General features: G+C 35.0%; 1 long non-coding RNA gene across 4 annotated transcripts; it reads right to left on the bottom strand.

Annotated features, from left to right (window-relative positions):
* Window positions 1-302: 302 nt before the first annotated feature.
* LOC136759652 (uncharacterized) lies at window positions 303-5,091 on the bottom strand. 4 transcript variants are annotated; one of them, XR_010820096.1, is made up of 5 exons: window positions 5,010-5,081; window positions 4,849-4,906; window positions 3,980-4,121; window positions 3,431-3,542; window positions 303-2,300 (listed from the first exon to the last, which is right to left on the bottom strand). It is a non-coding gene; the product is annotated as an uncharacterized LOC136759652 (long non-coding RNA). The 4 variants fall into 4 exon arrangements; XR_010820095.1 differs by having other exon boundaries at window positions 3,980-4,118; XR_010820093.1 differs by lacking the exon at window positions 4,849-4,906 and having other exon boundaries at window positions 5,010-5,091.
* Between the last annotated feature and the right edge of the window lie 4,647 nt (window positions 5,092-9,738).

The raw sequence follows: 9,738 nt of genomic DNA, 5'->3' as shown, positions 1-9,738 counted from the left end.
GATGGTTTTCAAATATGCGATTTCCTCTGGGTCAGATACACAGGGCCCTACGGGTTTCACACATTAGCCCTTGACTGTGACCTAACATCTTGACAAATGTATGACCTCACTTACTGTACTTGTAAATTGGAAGTTGTAAAATGTATTATACTTTGAATTGCTTTGTATAATGTAAATTTGAATTTGTAATGTTTGATGCCTTGTACTTATGTTGTAAGTCGCCCTGGATAATGCAGTGGATTTGATGGTTTTTGTCCCCCATGGGGAATTACCTCTATGCAACACAACAAATGTACAAATGGTGAATGTTTTTCCATCTCCAATAAAGTTTATTAGTTCAGTTTCAAAATATTGTATTTTCTGCTTTATATTTGCTAACTCTAACTTGACATTTTCTCACACACTGTAATGGGTAATCAAGGGATTTTTGGTGAAAACACTATTTACAATTTAAAATAAACCAAAAACACTTTAAGAGATAATATACTGTCAATTGATTTCCTAATATATAAATTCTAATTTTAATACTTTAAAACAACATGCTTTCTTCTTGTAGCCACACACTGTATATGGTTCAGAAAAAAGCAATATTGATATTAGTCACCGATATGACTAATGTGAGACATTCTTCTGTATTGCATCAAATGGAAATACAGCTATGTAAAATTACAATGTGTTGTTCAATAAATGTACTGTGACATTTAATACACTGAACACCCTTGTTCTACACTTTAAGCAGAAGAATTCATGCTTCTTTGACTACAATGTGGAACATTACATAAAAACATGCATAATACAATACATACAAAGACAGTTTAAGCTACTGTATTTATTTATTTATTGCCAGAATTAATGGTAGGAGTATTTTTCTGATAAAGGATTTTAGTAGGCATCATGTTCTACATATAGGGCATGTGGGGAAATCCAAAGGTCTAAAGGGAGCAGAGCTGACACTGTTTCAATGTGGTTAGTCAACCCCTTGTAAATAAACGTCCTGTACTTTTTACAATCACAGTCAGTGGCAGATAGCAACCTGTTTGCAGCTCTTTGGAAGCCACTATTTGGCTCCACAGAGTAGTTCTCAAAGAAAGTTTCTAATACATTATGGGAAGTCTCCTGTTAACCTCACTTTGACGATTTTATTAAAATAACAATATCTTTATTGAAAACTGCTTTAAAGAACCACACTCAACACACAGCAAAATTAACATGCATCACACAAGCATTGTATTACACACCAATCATTTAAACAATAGTCAACAAACATTTTAAACATTTAAGATGGTTGACTTGCTGCATTAACAGCCTGGATATGTATTGTAAGTCAATTAATTAGTAATTAATTAATTAATTAGTGGCAAGGGCATGGATTCTGTATTGGCCTCTAGCTATTGCTCCTGTGACTCTTGAGTTCCTTTTTATATATTTTACAATTTCTTTGGCAGCTACTGACATGAAAAAAGACAATGAAAATATTAAAACATTGTCCATCACCGAAAATAAATCCCTGCAAACGAAAACGTCACTTTTAGCATGCTCAATATGTGTAATAACACTGACACCTAGTGGCTATAAGCCACGCCATGCTTATGCCATGCAGTTATGGTCTTTTTCATACACTGGGTTTCACCAGTGTTATTTTAGGCAGGGTAGACCAAGACTAATATTAATCTAGGTTTGTGAAACCAGCTGAAAATATATTGCAATGTAGGACAAAATCCATTTTTTTTGTGACAAAAACAGTAATGACATAGACATGAATTAGTTTGTCATGCTAGCATGTACTTTCAACAGAAGCATATTGGGTGCACATAAAAAATATATACTTTTTTATTTTCATTTCTACAACTTCTTCTAAAAACCAAATACATTTCGATTTGTTTGACATATGTCATCAAAACAAAATGCATGCTTCTGTGGCTTAAACATCTCCAATGGCTGCATATGCAGGGTATGGGCATTGCATTAATTACTGTTACTTTTTTAAGATAACATATTTGTTATTCATATGATGTGCACAATTTGAAATAAAATATAATAATATGTTTAGATTTTAAAAGTTTGTGAATCTGACCACCAGTATAAAAGTGAGGAAGAAACAACTCTAAACATGGGGTTGGTTGGGAATTAAGGTCTCTGTGACAATATACATGACATGACAAATCTTAATCTGAGGAATTCAGAATACTCTTAATCTAAGATGTCATCAGTCACTTTTTTCACCAAGGATTAGCATACTTTTCTTGACCCAGGAATCATCAGGATCAGCACACAGTTCCCGACCTGTTGTCGTAACAAATCTGGAAATGAATTAAAAATGCATTCCATTATTTCAAAGTGTTTTACATTTCTTCTTGATGAGATCAGGCATTTGACGCCAGCAAAAATACTCGGGTGTATATTAATATTTTCAATATAAATTCTCGATTGTTCTTTAGTCCTTTAATCTATAGACATTCATTATATTCTATTAGGTCAACTTATGATAGTACACGTTTCTGATACTCTGATGTAGAGCTGCTGAATTGAACAGAATTAAAGACCAGAGGAACTGCACTACTTGAAGAAAATCAAGAAATGTGAAGGCAGAAGTTAACATGAGCAGAAATAATGCCTGGGCTGGGTAGCTGGGCAGCTGAAAATTGCTACAGCCTATATTTATACTTTGGTTACTATTTAAATGATCAAGTAACAAACCAGTCATTATTTATGTAATTAGTTCCTCTGGTTTAACTTTACTGAAGACTATTTTATATGCCTGTCTCACGTCAATTGAACTAGAAGCATCCATGTAACAGTATACTAATGTGAATCTGAAGAAATGGCAAATGTATGTTTATATACTGTAAGTAATCATTGTAAAAAGATCAGTTTCCTAGTTTGCTTTTGAATACATTGAAGATAGCTCTCTGTATTTTAAAAAAAGAACTGCATAATGTATATTTTCAACTAAACAGATTGTATACTGAAAACAACGGGGATCCTGGTACACAGGCCATTTTAGTTTGTATAATCTATTGGGGTTTATATTAGCCCTTCAAATCAGTCAATGATGAATACTTTACTTACTGTTTTTACCCAGATACAACTATAATAAAAGCTATAACTATGTGGCCATTATTTTTGAATCCGAGTCCTAGGCAGGATATTTATCAATATCGTGTTGACTGCAGTACTAATACATGCACTACCTCTGCACCAAAACATCCAGCATAGTTGGCAGAACCTTAGGTATACATTTGAAAAGAAACACAAAATGTAGCACCATTGTCTTAATTCCTATATATGTAATAAGGAACTGGGTCAATATCTTAATGTCCTGTGTTAAAAATAATTCAAATATATAAAAAATAATAATAATAATAAGTGAAACTATTGCAAATGGTTCTTCAGTCATACAATAAAACATTATTGTGTCAAGAATACTTACATTATACCAGGCTTGAAACAGTTTAGGTCTGTTCTCTCATATCTGAGAAGCGTAGCAAGGGGAATCCTTTTAGGGATAAACACAGCACAGCACCTAGATGGTCTGTTACTATCTAAATTAACATCAAAAACATGATGAGTTTATTGCAGCTATTACTTTGATATAGTCTTATTGTTATTATGCATTGAATACAATAATTATTTTTAATTAGTTACCATCAGAATCACTCTTACAAGGCAGTTATGTTCTTTTACTCTGTTCAAGAGACAATCTCACAATCACAACTGCTCCTACTAACTAATCACAAGGGTTCATCAATAGGATATCAAATATTATTACATCTTCCTTCTTTGAACCACTTCAACAGGTGTACAAATATGGGTTCTGGATCGTTGGGCAACTAAAAAAAACTATGAACTATGAACTATGAAATTATGTGATTGTACCAGAGGCAGAAATATTTAGTATAGCAACAGGAAAACTTAAAACAACAAGAAAATAAACAACAACAACAACAAATAAATACACATTTAATAAAAACAAATGTACCACTACAGAGTGTCAAGGAACACAGGGCGGCCAGAATGAGAGCTGCGATGAACAGGCGCGTCGATTTCATCTTTCACACCTCAGAGCTGTCGAGGAGCTCGGGCTGCTGTTTGCTTGGATGCTGGATCCCTTCAGCTGTCTGCTGGTCCGTGTTCACATGATTTCAAATAGACATCAGTCATTAACTGCATTTCTCTTTCTTTTCATTTATTCTCATCAATCTGATCAGAGTCTCCAGACAGGTTAGTAATTAAACTAAAATGAAATCCAGATGTTTTCAACACTGCTGATTCTATACTCACTGTTAGCTCACAGTAGGAAACTTTCTTCATGTGATGTTTTATTTTGTTAAAAACTGAAAACAATGTTCTTCTTGAACGTGGTGGCTGAGTTAGATGGCCATAAAGCCCCTTATTCTTATTCCACATCATTATTATTAATATTATAATTTTTATGATTTTGTCTATGATTATGATTATTATTATTATTATTATTATTATTATTATTATTATTATTATTATTATTATTATTATTATTATTTAAAGGTAAATGGAAGATTTCCCCACCTAGCTCTCCTTATACAAGTCATTTTTAATTGATTTCAGACACATTGGTAGAAAATGTCTGACACACTATCGTTCAACGGGTGACAGTTTTGACAGTTGTCTTGCTCTTCTCAGAGGCTGAACTCTACTCATGTTACATTGCATATAGTGTGACATTTCTATTCTGATTTATGTACTTGTTTTCTTAAAGAGAAATAAAAAAAACATTTACTATTTAAATGTATGATAATAAATTAATAATAAAAACAAGTCTAACAAAAACAAAATAGGTATTTTTTGCAGTTTTAAAAATTAGGATCTTACAGTTTGTCGTCCGAAGAGAAGCTGGGTGGCACTGCATTATACCATTCACATTACATATCTAGAAAGTGAATATATTTCATGTAAATGAAAGCCTTAATCCTACACAGGATCACAAAAACAAATTATGAAATCAGAAACAAGAAGATAAATGTAGGACTTACAAACTCAACCAGAAATGAAAACAAATTCTGGAATCCTGCAAGAATCACCCCCTCAGTCCTTTTGCCCTTCAGTGACTGGCAGCAGTGTCTCTGAGGGCTTTGGAACCATCAGGGTCCTAAGGTCCTATATTTTATCCCTTTTCTTTTTTCCCCTGACCAAATCCTATTAGTAAAGCCCTGTGTTTTATGCCACCTGCTTTCTTAGGCTGTACTTGTTGATTCATAATCTTCTTTAATCATCTCAATGTGTCATTTCTTGTGTGTTTTACGCACAATACAACAGCAGTACCGAAGAGCATGGTAATACAGAAATAAAATGGGGCAAAAAATCTGATAATCTAATTGGCCACGCTTTAGTATACAGGTCAATCAGCGCAAACTATTTTGGATAAGTGCATGATTCTATAAGAATTTTCTAATTTTGTATATACATGTGTAGCGTTAAGGGGGGGGGGGGAGGGTGTATTTTTATAGAGCATTTTAGCTCTGAGCTGAAGCTCTGATCTAAAGAAGACCTCTCCCCCAAAGTTATCAGATTTCCTGAGCTCATCGGCACGTGAACTGTTCTATATCAAAGAGGCAGTCTTGGAAGGATGGCACCGAGAATGGGCCAAATGGCTTGGAATCCCTGCTGTGAAATGTCTGGGGAATAGGGCCTGTAGGTAATAAAAGCGCTTTGAAGTGGACGAGAGTCGAAATCTCGACACAGAGCTACGAACCCAGGTCAACCGGCATTTCCAAAAGATGGCATGGATTGACATCAGTCATAAATCAAGCCTCCTCCAATAGGACACTGGGGGCTGAAACCGAAATCCAATCTCACAAACTCAAGAACCAATCGTCTATTGATCTGACATTAAAAGGCAACACACGACATCTCTCTCTCTCTCTCTCTCTCTCTCTCTCTCTCTCTCACCTGAACCAGTAACTCGCTGCCACAGCTCAACCTGTAGCTCTATTGCCAGAACCGGAACCAGAAACCAACCAATTCTTGCCGGCAACAGAAGAGTTCAACTGGGAGAAGGAGATTGAGCCGTACGAAGAATTCTTTAAAGAACTTTATTAATTAAAGAACTTTAGAAACTGCGCCTGCCCGCCGGTGCCCATCTGATCAGTGGAGTTTTACAGCTGGACAATTGTCTAAGTTGACTGCAATACGAAAGTGTTCAGTCATTTAAATAGCTATTGAGTCTTAAGAAACTTGACCCTTGGAAACTAACAGGGCCCTGCTTTCCTCAAAGACTTTGTCTTCAAGTAACTACAGTAGAAATCGTGCTTGCAAAGAAGATTTTGTGCACAACCTTGGAGCCTTCAAACTAGTGGAAAATCTGTTTGGAAAAGACTCTACTTTCGCGAAACCCCAACTTCCAGGTGCATCGACTGAGTGGAAGTTATTGGACAAAGCCGAACCAGACCACCTTTGTTCCAAACCACACGGACCTCGTGCTGTGTGTTTTTATCTGATCCCGAAGACAGAGAGGCCTCTCTGCGACAAAGTTCAGATAAGTTTAACAGTTTGGAGTTTATTATTCATGACATTTGAGAAATCAATTAGAAATGTTATTCCATGAGTCATAAACTTTAGAATGTGTAATATAATTTAGTATTTTCTTAAATATAAATGAGTGTTGCATTAAACTGTTTTGTTTGACAATTTTAGAAATAAAATCTGTCAAAGCCGAGAAATATCTTCTCATTCCTGTTTAACTGTTTAGTCTGAAATTGACACACTTTAATAGACACTAGATTATAGGTGGCCCTGCCTATCCTTAATCATTGAACAGTAATCAATTAGGGAGAATTGTGGTAACAAGAAATGATAGGATCTTTCTCGGCACCTGAAGACTCTGTATAGGACATTGAAGAAAGTGTTTTGTAATAATTATATAATGTTTTATATTAATACTAGCATTAGAAGTAGTTTGTATACAGACTGAGCAGATTAAATTTAGCAAGGACAAGTAAAGGGTCAAAAAGATTGATTTGTTAGAAACTCCTGTCAGTAATGAAAGATTGCACAGTGCCGAAATAGCCTACAGATGTCTGCTGAGAATTTGTTGATGACTTAATCGTTTCTCTAGATAGGCAGGAATTGTTTCTGTTAATGAGCGATTGACATTAGGTAAATGATGACCGTGGGATTGCATCTTCCTAGTGCACATCAAAGACAGACATCTGCTTTTTGTATCCATCACCTCTTCACGGGAGGACAGATCGTAAAACGGACCCGGACCTGTATCTTCTGATTGGATGAACGGCCATAAAATGTTACATCATTTTCCTATAAAGCTGCACTCATGTTTGTAAACATTAAGTCCTCACTGAAGGAATTATTCCTGTCGTGGGGCTTCCGAGCCGGCTTGATTAAAGTTCTGTTTGCTTTATATCAACGACTTCTTCACTTATTTCTGAGACGGTTCTATTACTTGGCGTCACGAACGAAAATCTGAACTTGTCTCCACTCCCGGGACCAAAGCAAGGGTGAGTAGCTTTAAAAATGACTACCCTGTATATTTAGTTTTGATCTCGGGATTGTGTGAGGCTATCAGATTGTAATTTAAAGAGAACCTGTGGAGAGGTAGAGGTAAAACAAATAGAAAGGTTGACTGTACAGCGGAGGTTCACAGTAGGGTGAACTCCAGGTAAGACAGATCTGCGGGGAGAGATACCAAGGGAACCTAAAGGTACGACGAGGCCTGCTGAGCCCCAAGTTAAGCAAGGAAACCCTTGTACGATGAGACAGTCAGTGGTAGTCAGAGCCAGACGGAACCTGAGGTACATAAAGTCCAGCGATATAGCCCCATCGTTGGCAAAGATAGGATTAGCATAATGGCGTTAAAATACGTGTCTGTATGTGAATTCCTACAAGTTTAAAATGTTAAACTTAAAATGGTAAGAGAAGTTTAAAAAATGGTAAAATGGTAAAGACAAGATAAAAAACCGACAGTTTCTATAATTCTTTGTCTGAATAATAAGAATTTAGAGAAGAAATTGATCATAATAGATCAAGAAAACACCAAAGTAGTGTAATTCAAAGATCTGATTTTTAATAATAACAATATAATAAATAAATAAATGGCTATTTGAGACACTGCAGGGTCAACAAAACACGCCACTACTCTAATATCTGAATTATCTTTGGATTTCAATCTGTATGTGCTTTGTGTGTTTATGTATATATATAGTCTGAAGGTTATGTAAGGTAAATGTCTGTTTTTTATGCTTTGTATTTTTAATATTGTGTATAGTCCAGAATAAGACTGAGAAGGGAAGTAACCAATAATTTCAGAATCATATTTACAATTACGCAGTTATTGATGTTTTAACAACAGATTAATGAGGATTTAGACATTTAACTGTATACAGAGTGCATAAAGCATCAGAAATAAGAAATGAATAATGCATTCTATTATAAGAATAATGTTAAAGTAATACAAAATATACACTAAATACATAGATTAATAATAATAATAAAGTAAATAAATAGTAATGGTGTCCTCTAAGACTCAGAAGGACAATAATTTGTTTGTTAAAAAATCATATTATGGACAAATTCTGTAAAGTCAAATTAAAGGAAAACTAAAGGCTGGAATCCACAGGAGCAGCACTCTGGTGCAGCCCTGAGTGACAGCCTGATGTAAAATCCATAGCAGGAGAATGTAAACAGTATAGTGACATATTATAGTCTTATTTTAGAAAATATTTGGTTATTGGTGCATAGCATAAAATACCTGAAATAAAAGTTAAAATTAGACCTTGGATTTAAGATGAATGAATTAGTCAAAGGGTAAGAAGTTTAAGGATACTATAGAAATATAAATTATGAATAAAGCATTGAAAAAGTGAGCTAAAATTGCATAATTTTGAAGGAGAAAATAAAACATAAAAATACTATTAGAATGAGTTTTACGAACCAGAAATAAAAAATTAAATGTTGAAAATTGAATTAGAGCTAATTTTTGAAATGGGAATCTGAGGAAACAGTAAAATTTGGTGAAGATATGAATACATAGATAACCAGATACTCCAGGAAATTAAAGGTGTGGTCATTTGGTAGCTGTGAGTTCCACAATGAAGAGTTTTTGAAATCCCCAGATCCCTAAATACAAGGTGTAGGTAAGAAATGAACTATTGATCAGTTCAATGTGACTTTGGGAACAGTTCTTCTAAACATGTACCAGTGTAGATTGGACTTCAATAGGAGGAAGTGACACAATAAAGACATACAGTGAGGGAAAAAAGTATTTGATCCCTTGCTGATTTTGTACGTTTGCCAACTGACAAAGAAATTATCAGTTTATAATTTTAATGGTATTTGTATTTTAACAGTGAGAGACAGAATAACAACAAAAAATCCAGAAAAACGCATTTCAAAAAGTTATAAATTGATTTGCATGTTAATGAGTGAAATAAGTATTTGATCCCCTATCAATCAGCAAGATTTCTGGCTCCCAGGTGTCTTTTATACAGGTAACGAGCTGAGATTAGGAGCACTCTCTTAAAGGGAGTGCTCCTAATCTCAGCTCGTTACCTGTATAAAAGACAGCTGTCCACAGAAGCAATCAATCAATCAGATTCCAAACTCTCCACCATGGCCAAGACCAAAGAGCTGTCCAAGGATGTCAGGGACAAGATTGTAGACCTACACAAGGCTGGAATGGGCTACAAGACCATCGCCAAGCAGCTTGGTGAGAAGGTGACAACAGTTGGTGCGATTATTCGCAAATGG

Source organism: Amia ocellicauda, chromosome 1 (genome assembly GCF_036373705.1).
Source record: "Amia ocellicauda isolate fAmiCal2 chromosome 1, fAmiCal2.hap1, whole genome shotgun sequence".
In the NCBI taxonomy this organism is placed as follows: Eukaryota; Metazoa; Chordata; class Actinopteri; order Amiiformes; family Amiidae; genus Amia; species Amia ocellicauda.
Note: the sequence above shows the minus strand (reverse complement) of the source record. Positions and strands in the feature narration are given on the sequence as shown.